The sequence below is a fragment of the Macrotis lagotis genome, chromosome X (assembly GCF_037893015.1).
Source record: "Macrotis lagotis isolate mMagLag1 chromosome X, bilby.v1.9.chrom.fasta, whole genome shotgun sequence".
Lineage (NCBI taxonomy): Eukaryota > Metazoa > Chordata > Mammalia > Peramelemorphia > Peramelidae > Macrotis > Macrotis lagotis.
This window is the reverse complement of record NC_133666.1, coordinates 88,425,253-88,444,391: the sequence shown is the minus strand read 5'-3', so window position 1 is coordinate 88,444,391 and position 19,139 is coordinate 88,425,253. Positions and strand designations below refer to the sequence as shown.

Sequence of the window (19,139 nt, the reverse complement as noted above, 5' to 3'; positions counted from 1 at the left end):
AAGCATCCCACTCACTTGACTTTACAGAATCATTTTAATCACATGGCCTGAAAGATAAGAAACAGGTCATAAAGATTTTTTAGGGTTCTTCTATGTGGCAAACACAGTGCTTAGTGCTGAGGAGAAAAATAAGAAAAAAGAGAGTGATTCCCTGCCCTTGAGCAGCTTACAGTCTAATAAGGAAAGACAGTACCCAAAAGGATGCTGAAAAGGATGGGAGCAATGAAGGTAAGAGAAACTACTGCCAGATGTTCCTTGATATTCCTAGAGTAGGCTCCACCCTCCAGCCCTCTAATTTGAGGGGAGAGGTAACTGACAATGCTGAGGAAGTAAGGAGTGTATCTGGAGGGAGGCATATAAACAAGGGAACAGCTTATGACAAATGACTCCTCATTCACATGAGCTTTCTATGCAATTTCTAAAAGGGCCATAGGCAGGAAATATCTACAGTTTCTGCTTTGGTTCTGATATGGTTTAAGGAGTCTGTTATAGTAGCTAAATAGTCCACTTTGGAATCAGGAACATCTCAGGGTAATGTGGCTTTGGCCCATCCTGACTCTGCAACTCCACACAAGTCATGGCATCTCTCCGAGAGCTAAGCTGATCAAGTATAAGGATATTATATACAATTTGCTGTTCGACAACTTTGAGGAAAGTTTCCCTGCAGGGAGCTGCCTGTAGAGATAAAATCACTAGTTTGGATCACTCCCATTCCCTTATATTTGGGAACATTAAAATAAAATGAAAAGATAAAGTTTGAAAAGTGTGGCAGAATGGTTCGCTAGCAGGTCCAGGGTAGACAGTCTCTCTCCAATATTAGCACTGAACCTTTTCCATGTACTAGAATATCTGTGGAGGATGCTGGTCTAGTTAGTGTTCACCTGAAACATTAGGAGGACAGATCGGATGACCTCCTGGATGGATGCTCCCTTTCAACTCCAAATATTCACTTTGACATGTGAGGAGAAAGACTGTAAGAGAGGAAATAGTCTGTTGAAGAGCCTGGTTTTGACCATGTTCATTTGAGGACTCTCAAGGCCTATGTTCTTTCCACAATATTTTGCTGCAGTCTATGTAAATAGAAGAGGGACCCTAACAGTAGCTAGAAGTGACATGGCTGTGCTCGGCATTACTCTGGAAAACCTAATGCTGTGAATGGTTGAGGAGAACATGGAGCTGCCTTCTGCAGGAATGCCAGTGGGGGCTGATCTGGAATTTGAGAACAAGGAGGGATTTCCCATTTTACAGGCAGAGCAGGCACATTTGGTGCCCACCTAGAGGCAACTGAAACCCTAAAGTTCATCAGTGCAAACAGTTTAGCAAAGTTCGGTGCTGCCTCTCAGGGGCAGATTCAGATTACTTCTAGGGGTGAGAGATCTCCTCCGAAGCTGAGGAGCTGAGTGCATGGCCCCCATTGACAATGAGGATTAAGTATTCGAGGGTGAATTTGAACTCAGGACCTGCAGACTCCGGGTCCGGTGCTGTGTTCACTGCAGCGCCCTCTTACTGCCCCTTCCTGGGCCTTTGTGAAATTCTCTTTGACTCTTCAGACAACAAAATAGAGTAAGTTATTGGCTCCGCCCCCAGCCCCCGCAAGCCCCCCCCAGCCCCGGCTCCGCCCCCGGAATCCTGGCCCAGCTTTTCCCCCCAAGCCCTGCCTATTCCCCAGAGCCTGAGTCCCAGCTCGCCGCCCCCGGTGTCTGTGTTCCTCCTTTCCACCCAAGCACCACCCTTCCACCCTCCCCCCTGCTTTCCATCCAAGCACCACCCCTCCCTCCTCCCCTGCTCACCACCAGAGCACCACTCCTCCCCCAAGCCCCTGTTTACCCCAAGCAACACCCCTACTCGAGAGCCCCGGATCCACCCCCATGGCCCGACTGGGTCCCTAAGCCCTGACTCGCCTCGCCCCTGGAGCCAGGGCTCCCCTTGTCCTATGGCCAGAAGCAATTGGAGCTTCTGAAACTTCCCCAGGCCCCATCTCCTGAGGAAGCCTTCTTTGACCTCCTGAGTCCGTTTCAGAACACCCACATGGATGACCAGGCTGCCCCCCATAAGAGGGTCAGGTCTAGCAGCGGAGGTGAACATAACTCCTACCGTGGAGGAAAGAATATCTCAGTCATCCCTGATGGCCTCCCCTTGGACAGAGGAGTTCTTTGACCTCATTGCCAGCTCCCAGAGGCACCGTGGGCAGCCTGCCAGGCCTTCAGATCACCCATAAAAACTTGGGCCACCTTCGTGGGGACGGGGATGCTCAGGATACTTGAGATGAATTCTTCAACATACTAAGCAAGTGCCAGTCCTCCAGAATAGACGACCAGTGCTGTGCCCCACACAGTGCCCCGTAGTCCCATCATTCCAGATGAAGAGTTCCTCAGCCTCATCCAGAGTGTACAGGCAAAGCAGATGGACAAATAGTGAATGGATCTGACCTCAGGCCAGGAGAATGAGGAAGTGCCAGCCAACATGAGTTCAGATACCATGCAGCAATGCCAACTCAGTGGCATCTAAGGCCCCTCCCTTGAAGGGCACCCCCAGACAGGTGCAGGTGGAACACACTTATGCATCCTTGAAGACTCACCTAGCATCTGGGGAAAGAGAGACTTTCTTATCTTCTTCCACCTGTCTCCAGGCACTAGGAGAAACCATCAACCATGTGCAGATCCTCATGCCCCAGGAGAGACCAAGAAACCCTAGTGGACATATGACTGAGTTTGATAAGGTCCTGTCTAGTCACTGGAAACCCAAATAGATGTGAACAGCTGGCCTGTCTTACTGTTGCCTCAGAGGTGATTCTCTGGGGTCAAGGGGGGATGTCTGGGGAGATAGTACATGCCAGAATCTCAAAAGGGAGGGAATGGTCCTCTCCTTCACCAGGCCAAGTGTGGTGAAGGATGGATCTACTCCTGTGCAGATGGCCCCATCCCTTGCTCTTTCCCTGACCTGGTGCATGACTATTACTACCAGGTAGCCAACAGCCGGGGGATGGGATGGGGGCAGCTACTTGTCATGATGATGATAGTTGAAGGTAGCTTATGCATCCTGGTCTCCTTTGGGAAACTCTTCTTGGTGCCTTAAGGAAACATTCTTGCCCCAGTCATTGCAGCACCCAGCCTGGTGTTCTAGGCCTCCTTTTTTGAGCTTTGTCGAGAACCTAGTGGAAGTAAATGGTTGACCAAGGGGAGCTCAGAAGAAAGTAGACTTTTATCCAAAGTGGCAGAGCTGGTTCACCATGGTGGGGGCGGGGCACACTGGAACTTGGAAATCATCTTGAGGTTCTTGGACTTCAAGTTTCCAGCAGGAGTAAAGGAGCTGGGAGGATGGAGTGCTGCAGCCTTGATTCCTCAGGTGGTATCTGATCAGGTCCAAGTCAGGTTTGGCTTAGAGTCTCCATGGGGCTGGCTCACTGAAGCTCCATGATGTCATTGGTCCAGGATGTCAGCTCCAAGGATGGGACTTTCTTATGTTTTTGCAAGGCAAATGGCATTAAGTGGCCACACAGCTAGTTAATTATTAAGTATCTGAGACTGGATTTGAACCCAGATACTCCTGACTCCAAGGCCAGTGCTTTATCCACTATGCCATCTAGCTGCCCCTTAGAATGGGACTTTTAAAGAAATATCCACCTGAGATTTCTGTTGGTGTGAAATTTTTTCTTTGTTTCTTTGTCTAAAATGTTTTTTTACCACAAACAGGAAGACCTCAATAAACTTTATTTTTCCCATTATTTTTTATTGTACAAAAAAAAACCACCAGAAAATATTTTAGGAAAAGGACTGAAGCAAAAAGGAAAGGAAATATAATTTTAAAACCATGTATTACCAGATTTTATTTATGGTAAACACACTTTTGAGATCATTTTTGTCTCAGTTCATGACCTCAACTCCTTCTTCTCAAGTCACTTGGGAAGATCTGTGAGGTGACACTGAAGCTCCACATCTTTCTGAAGTTCAGAAAGTATAAGGTGCCTGAGCATTAGATTGTTCTCTAGACTGAGGTCATTCAGGTCAACTGCCCAGAAAATATCCCCCTCTCCAGATTTCCTTCCCACCCACCATCCAGCTCATGGAGTCTACATTAAACCTAGATGGTGTCTTCTTCCAAGTGGACCTCTTACTGTACGAGACACTGTCTGCACAGTGGACAAAATGGCCACCTCTTCAGCCACACTGCCCAATCTGGTCTCATTTAAATGGTTCTTAACTTTGGGGTGATGCTAACTGAGCCCCAGGGAATTTCTAGTGTAACAGTTGTTTTTAAATTATAGCCTCTGTTTGAAGAGTATAGAGATTGAAGCATGTTCAGGGTCCTTCCTAGCTTCCTATTCCTGGGGAGTGAGAGGGGGGATCATCAGAGACCTCAGGGAGTCCAGGAGCAGGGCAGGAACCCAATGACATGGACTGGACATGAGAGACTGTGAAATTCTACTTGGTGATTTTTGGGGAGCTTGGGCATGTTCCTATGTCCCACCTCTAGTTCACAACTTGGCCATATGGTCCTCAGGATTGTTCTCTCCCCTCTACTTTAATGTGCCAATGACTTTGAAAAGATTTTGTGATCTTCAGGGTTGGGGAGGCAGAGGCTAGGGGCACCACTTACCCTCCTCCATATTCAAGAAAAGAGCAGTGTTCTAAACGGAGTGGCAAAGATGGCTCCAGACAATCTGTCTTACTGATTCACTCTCTGCCTCTGCCTCTCTGCCCATTGCCTCCCTAAAGTTACGTGCTTAAACGGGAAGTAGGACAGTTATTGCAGTGAAGAACACGTACTTCCAGGGCAGGGTAAGCTGGGAAGTGCTTCCTCAACCATCCCTGAGGCCTCCAGGGTTGAACATCTTTGCAGGAATTTGGAAAGCAGAGGTGGATGTCAATCCCTGGCTCCTGCCCCTCCCACCAGGAGCAGAAGTAATAACTGTCTGGGGGACTCCAAATATGAAGAGATACACTGACTCCTGTAAATCAACATGAAATGGAGAGAATTCAGGATAAGACCAAGGACAGGATATTCATTGGCTCTAAACAACAGTGATGGGACCACTCGAATAAGGGGCAGTTGTCCCAAAGGTTCTGCCCCTCACTAGCTCCAAGCTTACACTCTGCTGCTGACAACAGTGATTCACACTTGAGCCTCCCAGCCTTATATGTCACCACTACAGGTGACCCAGCAGGTCCAAGACTGGTCACTGTAACTTAGGCAATGACATGGACCAACCTACAGTTCTGGGGTGATGACGGTGACCACCAACTTCCCCAGCATTTCATTCTTGAGGCAGGGATCTCAGAGTCTGGAGCCCTGGCCCTCAGAAAATCTCCAAGCATACCTCGGACACTTTTCTAGAGCTCTTGAAATCATGACCTTCCTGGAGGAATTGGATAAAAAGTTTTCTCAAAGAAGGGTCAAAAAGGAGGCTTTGTGGGGTGGGGGGATAAGAGAAGTCAGCATAACTAGACCTTCACGTGAAATGTCACTTGACCATCTCTTCTTCTACAAGGACAAGATTGGAATGGGACCTGGTGCTGCTGAGAGGTGCCCTGGACCAGAGAAGAGTTTGTTCTGTGTCAGTGAAAGATAATTGAAGGATCCAGACAAACTGGATCTAGTGGCTAGTCTAACTTACTGCAGCAGGTGGGGAGAGGGGGGAGCTCAGGAGATGATGGTGGTGATAATAAAGTAGGAGGGTTAGGAAATTTTTAACAGGACAGATCAGACCCCTGCACAGGAGTAAAACTGTTCAGTTAATGCTGACATTCCCTGAAGAAACACTTTCATTTTATTCTATTTTCTAAAGATGATGATGATGATACTCAAATCTCACAAGCTTGATCTTGTTTTCATTTGGTCCTTGTACCTCCATCCTTTTTAAGCATTTATCTAAGCTCTAAAGACTTGGGATCAATGAATTTCCACCTTTCTAAAAACCTGACCCTTTTTAACTAATCTTCAATGACTTGGGATCAATGGTTTTCCCCCTTTCCCCAAACCTGACCCTTTTTCTGCTTTTCTACAATTTGAAACAGGTTCTAGGGCTTGAAGGGCATGACACATAGTCAAGTCATTGGCTGAGGAATTGCCCTCATCCCAAATGCCCTTCCTACCCTTTATCTCTCCCCAGGGCATCTGTGTTCAGTTGAGACTATGTTTGCTTCTGTGGAGAACCCCTGCTGTGCTGGACACTGACCTCACCCACAAAGGGAGAATGGCCCTTTCTGAGTCTACCCTATTTAGCGTGTTTCCAATTCTTTTTCATCTTCCTGAAATAGTGACAACTGCTCCTCCATGAGGTTTTGTATTATTTTGCTTGTATAAAAGAATCATAACCCTCAGCTTTCTTTGCCTAGGATGGAGTCCATCATCAGGGGCATCCTGAGCTGTTTAAAAAACATGGATCTTTGACCGTGTCCCTGCTGGTCCCAAGGGTGATCTTTTTCCAGTATAAATGCATCATTCCATTTACAGAATGCTTGAGTTAAGTAGAGTGGGGTGCAGGGTATCCCTCCATAATTTGTGTTTTCTTTTTGTTATTCCATTCATAATCATGGAAAATTGTGTTGTTTCCCTGTGTGGGGAGCCAGAGGTAAGGGTATAATGGAGGGTGGTCAGTGGGATTGTGGAGGTGCCTCTGCTATTCCCCATTTGCTCCACAATGGGTGAGCACCAGGGAGACTCATGAGGGGAGTTACCACGGTAGGAGTGGCATGGAGGGATCCATGGGTCTTCTGTCTCTGTTGCTGTCTGTCTCTCTCCCCCTTTCCTCCTCAAATGTCATTGTTAAAGAGGAAGTGGGACAGTTATTGCCAAGAAGAACAAGAATGTGCTGGGCAGGATGAATTTGGAAGCCCTTCGTCCTTCAGCACTAAGGACTCCTGGGCTTTGCAGGAATTTGGAGAGCAGAGGGGGATGGCAATCCCTAGCTCCTACCTCTCTCTTCAGAGCAGAAGTAATAACCATCTAGGGGAATGAAGATATGTAAAAAACAGATGAAACAGAAAAAAACTGCATATGAGCAAGACCTATGGATATTCTGCTGCCCTAAAACGTGGCTACAGGCTACATGACCAAGGAGCATATGTACCAAAGGCTCGACACCTCCCTCCCTAGCCCCCAGCACACCTTTTACTAATGACAAGTCCTGGTCCATCACCTTGTATGTCTTCCTGCAGGTGGCCCAGCAGATCCAAAGCTGATCACTGTACTTTGGGTATTGATGAAGGGTGATGCCATGGACCACCCTATGGCCTATGGGGGAGGTGAGCAGAGCCCTCCCTACCCCTCAGACTTGTTTCAGTGATTTCGGGCAGTCTGGCCCCAAGGCCCTCAGACAATCTCCAAGCTGAGTTCTGAGGCCTTTCTAGAGGGTTCTGCAATTGAAGTTTTCAGGAGGATTTGTAGGAAATGATATGATACTTCTGAGAAGGATCAGAAAGGAAGTTGTGTGTGTATGTGTATGTGTGTATGTGTGTTTGTGTATGTGTGTGTGTGTGTGTGTGTGTGTGTGTGTGTGTGTGTGTGTGTGTGTGTGTGTGTGTGTGTGTGTGTGTGTGAAGCCAGGATAATCTGGGCTCTAAGTGAACTTGACTTGAACATCTGTGCTCCCACAGGCATAGGATGAGAATGGGACCTGGTGGTGCTCAGAGCTACATGAACCATAGAAGAGTTTGTCCTGTGTCGTTCATAGACAATAGAAAGACTCTGTGGGTAAACAGTATCTGAGGGCAACTCAACTTCTAGCAGCATGTGGGGAGAGGCCAGAGCTCAGGGGATGATAGTGGTGGTGGTGGTAAGGCAAGAGGGTTTGGGAATTTTAACAGGACAGTGTTGACTTCACTCTAGTAACAAATTCTTCCTTCCTTCTAATCTTTAGCACTATTGATTGTGATAGAGGGAAGCCCTGGGTCTACTGGGGAGAAGGCACCAGTGAATCATTACACTCTTTCAGTCCCTTTACTTATTGCTGTCAAGGTGCTGCATTATAGGATGACTTGGTGGCAACCAGGAGAGATGATCTTTCCACTTTCTTCAGCCTGTACCCCTAGGATGACTGTGTGTATAACTCTCTTTCCCTCAGAAGCATGGGTTCTGGAGGATCTCTGAAGAGTTAAAATGACAATTGTCCTCAGCTGTGACAGGTGGCAGTCCAGTAAGATCTGATTGTAAATTAAGTATCAGTCACTTACCTGCTTTGTGATCCTGGGTAGGTCCTGTTTGACTCAGTTTTTTTCATCTGTAAAATTAAGAAATTGAGTGCCAGTTGCCTCTCTTTGCCAGGAAAACCACATTTGGCATCACAAAGAATTGGCACAGAACTGAACAACCTTAAACATTTAATTAAACTTTGACCATAATCAGCATAATCTCAAGGTCATTGTCATCCACAAACCTGTGACTCTCAATCCCCCTTTTAAGAAATAGTAGAGTCCTTGGTAGGGTGGGCTAAGAGCACTTTCCCTTTTCCCCAATGTGGACCTGGATTCTGTCTTTCCAGATAGGCCTGGAGAGCTGAGCTCAGTCAGGTCCCCTGCCCAGGGGACACCCCTTCCCCATCCATCCCCCAGGAGTCTGTGTTGAGCTAGACTGTATCTGGATCCAGTCAGACCCCCTGAGGGCTGGACATTCCCTTTCCTGATGGAGAACGTGCCTTCTCTGAGTCCATCTTGTCCAGTGGGTTCCCAGTTCTGACTCTTGGCCTTTGGATGATGGGAGGCAGACCCAAGGGAGGCTTTCTCACAAAAACACAGGAATAGGCAGAAGAGGAAGAGGAAGGACAGAGAATGGATCAATGAAGGTCCTATACTTAAGTAGGGATCTTTAGGGAACTAATGGCTACTGAGAAGGGGAACATAGATACACAGATGATCTTTTCAGATATGAGGCCCTCAACTTCTCCCTGAATATTTCTGGACTAACTGAATTGTGGAACACAAGCAGCCACTGACCAATCCCCAGAAGTCCAGAAGGGCTGTGGGAACATAGTGAGACACTTCCTCCATCTCACTGTGGAGTTTCCAGTCCCAGCCAGACAAACTAGGCCCTGAACACACCTTCTCTGCATTGGGGGACTCTGAATTTTATGGGTTGGAGGAGGATTTAGGGACATCTGTGAAGAGACCTGGATCCAGAATGTCCTCATAACCTCAATTAAATATAAAATATGTGGGAGTTGGAAGAAAGGCCTGGCAAGGAAAGCAAATCGATATGGAAAAGACTCCTAATCGTACTCGTGGTTTTAACCCCTAAATAGTAAATGGGGCTTGGGCGTAGGAGGGGGATATGGTAGGGATCTCCCTGTCATGGGGTAGCTTCAATCAAATATTCTAACACTTAATTCTGGTTGCTTTTTTACTTTTTAAATCATTTTCCTTAAATTCCTCTTTGCTGCACTTTATTAAATTTGGTTCTAGTTGTTTGGGTTGTAGTTTTTTTTATTGGTGAAAATTCATCAGTGAATAAATTTGGAAAAATCTCTTTGATCTGTCTGGCATCACTCTCCATTGACAGCAGGGATCGATGGCAGGTCACTCCTATTGATGGATAGTGGCAAGTTATGATTACTGAGAGATATAGAGGGGAGGCTGGAGCCAGCCACACTTAGAACCAGGATGGAGACAAGATCAGATGTCACTATTTGAGATATTCCCTCATTCTGACTACTCCTAGTACAACCTCTTGTCCCTAGGAAGCCTGAGTCCATTGGGACAGTAAGCTCATTTCAGGGAGAGATCTGCAATCCTCCAATTCAACAGATCCCAGGGATGAACATCTCCCTGCCTCTGCTTTAACTCTTCCACACTGTTATAGGAGAGTGCCTAGATCCTGTGGCTGGTGTAAGTAGTGGCAAAGAGGGTTTGCTGGAGGACCAAGGAAGGGAGATTCAGCAACTACTCCTTTAGGGGACTCAGTGCTCGCCACACCTTCTTAGATGGGGCCTGATCAAAAGGCTTCTGGGCATTGTCCCTGTGGTGTGGTGAGCAGCCCTTGGGGACCAGCTGGTAGTGAGCAGCTGCCTCAGTAACCTTTGGGTCACTTGCTGAGAGCAGGCAATGGCATTTCTGTAACACTCATCATCTTCCCATTCTGTCATAGTGGCTTTGAACACCATATTTGATCATCAAATAAATTGATCTGAACTGACACACTCTTTCAGATGCCCATGAAAATCTACATAGAGAGCTGATGTGGAGCCTCACTCTAGTGGGAATAAATTCCACGAAAAGTAGGTTGCAGCATGCCCAGGAGGGAGATGTGTGATTTAATGGCGGTAAAATGATGGAGCTGGTGGTCATTGTAAAGGTGCCCCTTAAAGTGGGACAGGTGAAATGGAAGGTGTAGCAAAGGCAGAGCAGAATGTCCACTGAGAGCAGGGGATGAATGCAGTGAAGAGAAGGCAGCCCAGGCCAATCATCTACCCAAACTCTGCCTATAGACCCTAGCCAGTGGTAACCATTTGGTGGCTTGAAGAGTAAGTGTGCGGGTGGAGCTGATTGTTTTCTGAGTGTGAAAAATGAGCATTAAATATTCAGAAATTTCTGATGATAAAAAAAATCTCTCCCAATCATTCAATGAACTGTGGATGCTCTTAAAGGATGAATAAGAAGGGGAAAACCTTTGACATGTGTTTTCCTAGATCATTTTCTGTTGAAAAAATTAGATATAAATGTGACAAACATCTCTGTTCCCATAGAAATTGTTCTTCTCAATGATTCAGGGGACTAAAATGAATTTGGACACCAGCTGGGTAACAGTGGAAATCATCCTAATGTAACCCTTCTAAAGACATTGATCTCCCTTGTATAGTGGGCATGTTTGGGATTTTGGACAGGTCCCATAATGTCAGTCTCCTAGAACTTTCGTGAATCCCTAAATATTTGCTTATTGCTTAAGGGATACTTCTTCTCTTTCATCGACAATAAAGACATACTCCCAATCTCCTCAGTTTTTCAATTACTTCATATTCATTGGTCTGATGACAGATCGTCCTATGACAGGGCTGTGGGATGATGAACAATAAAGGATTTCATAGGCCTGAGGGATTCATCTTCTGCCACATGGGGGATGGTCACTTTGTCTCTCTTCCTCCTGTTACCTCTCATTGGGGGTCTGCTCTGTTTTATAACTACCACAGTTGCCACTAGCTTGTCCATCCAGGCCTCTGTTCTGGAATACTTCTTCCTGAGTGGTTTAAGAAAACAGTATTTGACGAGAGCTTGCACCATTCAAACAGGATACCCTTTGTGGAAGCTTTGATGAGTACTAAATTCACCCAAAGAGAGAGTCATTGCCCTTGCCCTGGACAGGTGGTGGAGCCCCTGAGCTAGGGGTCAAAGGTGGTCAGGACATGGGACGCCCCCACCTTCATGGATTTCTGGGCCCTCTCTGGTCCCAATTTCCAGTTCTGCCCCGCCTAGGCTCCCCCTTTCAGGCTCCTCCAGCCCCTAGAACAGGCGCAGTGGAAGCTTTTCTTTAATCCAAGGTCTTTGGGGTGATGAGCCCCACCAGCTCCTATGAGGATCGATGTCTGCTCTGGGCTTTGCCCTTTAGAATGGATGCTTCCCTGCCCCTCCTCCCTCCCTGCCTCAGGGCCCAGGGCCCCAGAGATCTGAGTCAGAAGCCAAGCTCCAAGTTTGCCACAGCATTTGCTCACTGTGGGGGCAGCTGCTGATTCACCATGCCTTTTGGGGTGGTCTGGCCTTAGATTAGGATCTTCCCTTTGAAGTGCCTCGCTGGCACATTTACTATGTAGGGCCATTGAGGAGTGCTCCCAGGCTCTCCAGTGACCTGGCTGGGCCTAGGGATACCCCAGACCAAATAGCAGACCTCTGAAGGCAATCAATATGGTCCCTTTTGCTAAGCTCTCCCAATCTCCCTTGCAGTCTCCCCCAAGGAAGCTGTGAGAAGCTTGAAGACCTTAAAAGGAGGCTCCTTAGTGAGACACTGGACTCCTTTTCCACTTGACCCTTGATAAAGCTCAAAAGAGGCTCCAAGAAATCCAACCCAAGTTTGTTTTGCTGGAAATAGAAGCAGGGAGCAAAGTTTTTTTTCATGAAGATTCCGAAAAACATCCATAGGCCTCTTATTTCCTGTTCAGTTCTTTTGACCCCTAAGTTTCAGATCACAATTAACATCTTCCAAATCATGCCAAATTATGAAAGTCAGTGCTGGGTCCTGGCATCTGCTTTCATCTTTATAAAAACCAAGGACAAGGTTTTGGGAACTGTGAACCCCACTGGTTCTGTTTTGCAGTGTGTTCAAAAAGTCTTAGGGGTACTTTTCAACCATTTACCAAAAGGTTTGGGGGGCATCTGGGTGGCACAGTGGATAGAGCACAGGCCCTGGAGTCAGGAGGACCTGAATTCACATATGGCCTCAGACACTTAATAATTGCCTAGCTCTGTGACCTTGGCAAGTCACTTCACCTGATTCTTGCAAAAAAAAGTTTTCAACTGTAATTAGACTTTTGGGACATCGGGTGTATATAATATTGTATTGCATGTGGGTGTGCAGACTCAGAGAATTGCGTACTGGGTATAGGTATCCTGCGGCATATTAACCCTGATGACTTTGGGCACCAGATGTATAAAAGATAACAAGTCATAGATGAAAGATGGGGCAAAGGAAAATGGGGCAATTTAACTTCACTAATGGCCCAATTTGAAGACTCAGCAGAGGGCCACCGGGGAGGATTTTTGGAGGGACTAGGACAGAAACATTGGATTAGGAAAGCTGGAACAGTTCTATATTAGGACCTCCTAGGCTGTGCCATCCCAAAGTTTGGAGGTGGACCATAGATTCAGTTGTAGCTGTCAGTTGTCTAAGGAAGACTATAGCCTTGTTTGAAGAGAGGGTCAATGAACAAAGTTGACCTCAGGGTGGGGAATTTTTTTTAAGTGCAGAACTTCTTTTGTGGGGGGCAATGGGGTTAAGTGACTTGTCCAATGGCACACAGATAATAAGCATCAAGTGTTTGAGGGAAGATTTGAATTCAGGTCCTCCTGACCCCAGGGCCTGTGCTCTATCCACTGAGCCACCTAGCTTCCCCCTGGGTTCAGTAATTCTAGAAGACCATTTTCTCTCCTAAGGGGCTGTAATTTGCAATGGTGGAGGGAGAATCCACACAAAGGAAAGCACAGAAAATAACAGCTAGAATTTTCCAAAGCACTTTAAAGTTACAGAGCACTTTACAGTACAGTAACTCATTTGATCCCCACAACGACCCTATGTAGTAGCTGCCAAATTCCCTCATTTTAGAGAGGCAGAAACTAGGCAGAGAATTTAAGAAATCTGCCCAAGTTCTGTTCCACAACTAGTAAAGGTCTGAAGCAGAATTCAAACTCAGGTCTTCCTGACTGTAAATGTTGTGTTTCACCTGTAGTAGCTTCCTGAATAAAAAGAAAAGAAAAGAATAATCTTTATTATTGACAATGATGATATGCAGGGTGTCCCAAAAGTCTTAGTTTTCAGTTTCCATGGCTTCAATCCTGCCCATAGCTTTACTTGAGGTGGACCAATTATTTTCTCCCTCTTACCTGCCTTGATCCTGGAGACTATCCAATAAAGAGGAGGGTTATTATTAGCCTCTCTACTGTAGGGGGGAATTTAATGCCCCATTTCCCCTCTGCCCTCCGGGATTATCTTTGTAGAACCTTTGAATAATAATAACAATAATGGCTCACTAGTTTTTCCTTAGTACTTTTAAGGTTTTCAACTCGATTTTCTATCTCATTTGGTCTTTGGCTCCACCGGCAAAGGTAGTTGGTTTTTATTATCTCCATTTTATTGAAGAAACTGAGGCTGAGTCAGTTTCCGTTATATGCTTTATGGGTTTTTTGTTTTCTTATGAATGGTTTTTTCTGGTTCATGTTCTCCCCCCCCCCCCTTTTATTTGTTCTTTTTTACCTATTTTAGGAAATCTCCTTACTAAAACTGTTAGAATTATGTACTAAGTAAGAGTAAATGGGCTGGGTTTGAGGACAAGAGGAACAAGTTAGTGTTATATAAGCTTCTGAGACTTCAGGCTTCTCTTGACTGATTACAGAATGTGGAGGCATTCTTGCTTCTGGGATGAGTTTTCTTGGGAGGTGAAGTTGCCCTATTAGAGAGGGTATTTTTAGGAAGAGAAATATCCAGAAAATACAATAATGCCTGTGTCTGTAGCATTTTAAGGTTTTGAAAGCACTTGCTTAATATGGCTCTGTGAGTTTGGTAGTGCACAGATTCTTATTCCTATTTCACAGATGGGGAAATTGAAACTTAGAGGCACAAAGTGGACTGAACAGAAAAGAAAAAGAGAGGAAAAAAGAAAGGCTCCTGATCTTTAAAATGATGATGACCCTGCATTGCAGCCTCTGGCTAGTTGAAACATTTAAAAATAAAATTTAAAAGTTTACCATACCACATTAGGGCCTGTATTTTTTTCCTATTTAGATACTGTAAAAAAAATTTTCTCATTATTATCAGTGTGGGGGACAAATGTCACTTAAATAGATTTTGGAGATCTCTCAAGGTATAAAGAGAAAGCTTTATTCGTTTCTCTAGGAATGGGCCACAGTTAATTACAGAGATTGAAGCAAAAGCAAAAGGCCTAAGAATCACATCCTAACTGGATTCCGCACCCCCCACTGACCCACCCTTGTTAATGAGGAATATGGTCTTACAATCTAGACTCGAAAACTAATCTAGGGAAAAGAGCATAAAATTCAAACCGAAACTAGATTCTCTCTTCAGCCCCAGGAACTGAAAGGTCATCCAGGACTACAGCAGATAAGGTGGGGCGACTTGACTCTTCACTAATATCCCAGAGGTTGCTTTGTCAAGGGAGGAGAGACACATAGTTAACTATTCTCCAATCTATAATATTCTACTGAAGAAATCTCAGACTTTATCCCATGCATCAGCATTTATCTAGCAGCTAAGATACACAGTTAAGTGAAAACCAGTGGGCCACTTTCTCCTCCAACCTTCATTTCCTCTCCTTGAGGAAGGTGGTGCATCATCTCCTGGGGTGGGGGCTACTGGGCCTTGAACTTGAGGTTCAAAGCACTGCTTTTTAGCCTATCAAATTGGGATAATAATCATGGTGTCTTGTCTCCCTCCTCCCTTCTGTGTCCTTGATTTCTTGAGTTCTCCTTTTCCTGAGTTCCTCCTCTGGGTGCCATGCCCCTCCATTTGCATGGCACCCCAAATCTACAACTTGATTCGAAACAACATCCATATTTTGGGAGACCTAGTTTACCTGAAAGGTTTAAACAAATAGTTTGGGAAGCGAATGCAAGTTCATTAAGGGAAACTTGGTCTCTCCTGATCCCAGATCCAGAATTTTAATTAGCATATAAATTAAATGATCAGGGGTTTTCAGATACTTCTGAAAAGTTAGCAAAAGCTCCTTGAGTCAAATTGCTTTGTTGGATTAAGATGTTTCCTTTTTCTTTGAGTCAAAGTTCCTGAGTGTATGCTTATAGTCTTGCCTGAGGAAGGTGACAATTTTTAGTATTATGAAATTGGAAATCTGAATTTCCCTTTTCCAGTTCTAAGGAATTGGAACTTGTGGGGCCTGCCTTCCCCATTGTCCTTCACTTTAGAAATAGAATTAGAACCCAAGGGTTCCATATTCTTCCACACTGAGAAGTTTCAGAAATTACTGGGTCAAAAAAATCTTTGTATGAAAATTTTTTCTGTCCCTTGTTATAAATGAATTAAAAGTAAAACCTGCTCAAGTGGTTGAAAATTGTACATTTTATTCATTAACCTTGCAAGATACACCTTACAAGGTATGGGTACCTCACCTAGGCATGAGGCACAAATTGGCCTTGAAAGTCAAGTAATTTATGGTCTTCAGAAACTCTTTCTCCTCTCTCTCTTGGATGTTCATAGGCTCTCAGAGTTTGAGTTAAAATCTAAGAGGTCCACCCATTCCAGGACATGCCCCTAATTTGACCCCCCCACATCAAGCAATGAAAGATATGCTAAATAATAACCTCAATCATCACAGGGGTGTGTGGGTTAATATTCAATTACCTAATTGCTCAAACTCAGTAGTATTAGGTCAAGGTCTCTAGGTCACTCTTGACAGATTGAGAACTGATTTGGGATTTGCTAAATCTGGAATGGGATTAGGAAAACTCTTCCAGCCTTGTGATTGGCTGGGCCATTCCCCCTATGTAATGGATTCCCCAAGGGCTCCCCTCCACACCCTGTGAAGACCAACACCCTACATTCCTCATACCCTCAACCCCATTGGCCAGGTTTCTGAATGGGAATATCCCTTTTGGGAAACTACTTTCTGCTACTGCAGGTCTGCTACAACTATGGAGCCTTATGGGATAGTCCTGGGCATTGTGAAGATGACTTCTCCAAAGTCACATGGCCATGGATGTATCTGAGGTGGGATTTGAATCCAGGTCTTCTTGCCTATCTAGATGATCCATTATCTGTTACCCCCATTATGCTTCTTAGAGTTACTTTTCCAATTTGTTGAAAACAAAACTACACTAAACATTTTTAATGTGTACAGTTAGATAGTGGCTACTCAAAAGTTTTTCAGAAGAAGGAGTAAGTCATTTGGAGGTATTATTGTCATTTCCCAGTAGTTCCTCACTTACCTACTTTATCCAACAAGTTACATTTGGCAATAAATATCAAGAAAGACGAAGCGTCAAAGAGTTCACCAAAACCAACCTACCTTGTGTCTGAGGGTGGATCATCTTTTCTATTCCCGTGGGGCCTCACCTCCACCAAGAAAAGAGCAGCTTGGTTGCTTATTATAATTACACTGCATTCAAATGCTTCTTACTGTATTTTTGATTTCCATTATTATTTTTGTTCATCTCTCACTGGAAACCTTTCCCAACCCCTCTTAGTTTCAGTGCCTTCCCTCTGTTAATTATTTCCCATTTGTCCAGGACACAGCTTGCTTTGTTTGCCAGTTGTCTCTCTGTTTAGATTGTTAATACCTTGAGGGCAGGGACAGTCTTTTGTCACTTTTTGTTTTCCCAGTTTAACAATTTCTGGTATTTAATAAATATTTATGACCAGTAATGTTGTTCACCTTTAGCTAGCAAGTCTTCTCTTTCTAGTCATATTTATTCTAAATTTTGTTTCTTATTGAATGGTGCTCTTCCTTTACATTCACATTCATGTCTCACAATTTTTTGTTGCTGTTTGGTTTGCTTTTGTCTTCAATTCTTGACCCCATTTGGTCTTTTCTTGGCAGAGATACTGCAGTGGTTTGCCATTTTCTTTCTCCAAATCATTTGACAGATGAGGAAACTGAGGCAAGCAGAGTGTGGTCACACATCTAGGAAATGTCTGGGGCTATATTGGAACTCAGGATGAGGAATGTTCCTGAATTCAGATCTTGTGCTTTATCCACTGTAGCTTCCACTTTGATGCCTACAATTTATTTAGCTGTTCCTTACTTCAACACACTTTGAGAGATAGTGGAGTACAGAAGGAGGAAATGACTGTACCAGGACAATGGTCAGACACTGATGGGCTTCTAGTTCTGTTTTATCTAGGTCTTTTCTAACAGAAAAAAATGTGGCAATGTAGAATTCTGCGAGAGCAGAATTTGTCACTTTGCTATTCTTTGGACCCTCTGGTGCTTAATAACTGTTTATGGTCTGCTTGCTTGCTTAGATGAAGTATTTATTTCCTTTCTTTGAATTCTTTGTTGCATCTGCCCAGCAGTGGTGGTCCTATGGTACTCCTCTGCTATGGGCTAGCAATGGGGGCAGTGCCTCCAATGAGAAAGGTGTTGTACCAGGTGTTAGAGATATAGTTTCAAAAAATAGATGGCTCCTGGCCTCAGCCACTTGTTCGCCAGAGTTTGATGTCTTCATGTTGCATTAATACTAACATTTTTACAACTACTAATCAAATATAAATTTATAAAACTGCTGTGATTTTCTAAGAGCCTGCCTCATTTACATAAATAGAAATCAGAATTTATGTATTTTAATCATGTTCTTTAACTTTGGACAATTATCATCTACACAGTTGATTCTAGATTGTTGGAATATACTGAACATTATACATTTTGAATTAAAATTCTGATTTCTGTGATCTAATTTTTTGGAAAGAATGACAAAAAATTAATTATTCGGGTTGGTAACCCAGTTCCTCAAAGAATACATTTCCTTGTGGGAGATTCCACTTCAAAGGTGGGTGCCTTTAGGCCCCCTGGGCTGGGTCTGGTGATTTCAGTTTAATCATACTCTTCCTTATCCCATTTGGGGCCCTCTGGGTGAAGATTCCTTCTCCAACTCATTTTATAGATGACACAATTGAGGTAAACAGGGTCAAGTGACTTGACCAGGGTCACACAGCTAAGTGATTTTTTTTAAAACTTTCTATCTGTTGTTGAATTCAATTTCTTTCTTTCTTATGAGTCAAATGAGAATATTTCTCTTGTTGTTACTGTTTACATTGTCATCTCCTGATCTTGTTTGTTCTTGAAAATTTCAGAAAAACAACTCACCTTTCAACTGAAACCTCCTCCTAAAACGTGCAGATCTGAAAAGGGAATTGATTCTGAATGAAAAGAGAAAATGGTAGGGGCCCTTGCGTGACTCTGTGATTCAATTGGTTCATGTTTGTCTTAGTAGTGGAAGGGAGCAGAATAAATGTGTGAGATGATAGGAGAACCAAAGAATTTCCAAGGAGCCCTAAGGTCCGCTGTGGCTTCAGACTTCTTTGGTTCTACATTCTATACAATGCTGCCCTATCCTCCCAAAAGCAGCTCCCCAGTTTTCTAGTTGAGGACAGTAAAACAGAAGTTATGACTTGCTTCCTCTGTCTTTTTGCTAAGACCCCATTGAACTTCATCCATTGGACCTCACTGTAGCAAGATTAAATAATAATAGGTAAGGTTTTCATAATAATGACCAGCATTTTCAAAGCTCTTTACTTGGGGGATCTCTTCCTGAGCCCCATAGCAACTTTTCAGGGTACCTACTATTATTATTCACCCTGTTTTAAAGTTGAGGAAACTGAGACATTCCCAGATCACGTTTTGGTGTATTTTTGTGAGAGAATTGTATTAAATTGAAAGAAATATCATGGGCTAGGTGAGTTATGTTCCTAGGGAAAGGTAACTTTCTTTATTTTCCACATTTCTCAGATTACATTTTGCTTTTCATGTATTAGAATCC

At 44.3% G+C, this 19,139-nt stretch overlaps 1 long non-coding RNA gene across 4 annotated transcripts in view; it reads left to right on the top strand.

Annotated features, from left to right (window-relative positions):
- LOC141496921 (uncharacterized) overlaps positions 1–19,139 on the top strand; it is a 1,073,688-nt gene that overhangs the window by 712,283 nt on the left and 342,266 nt on the right. The window lies entirely within an intron of this gene.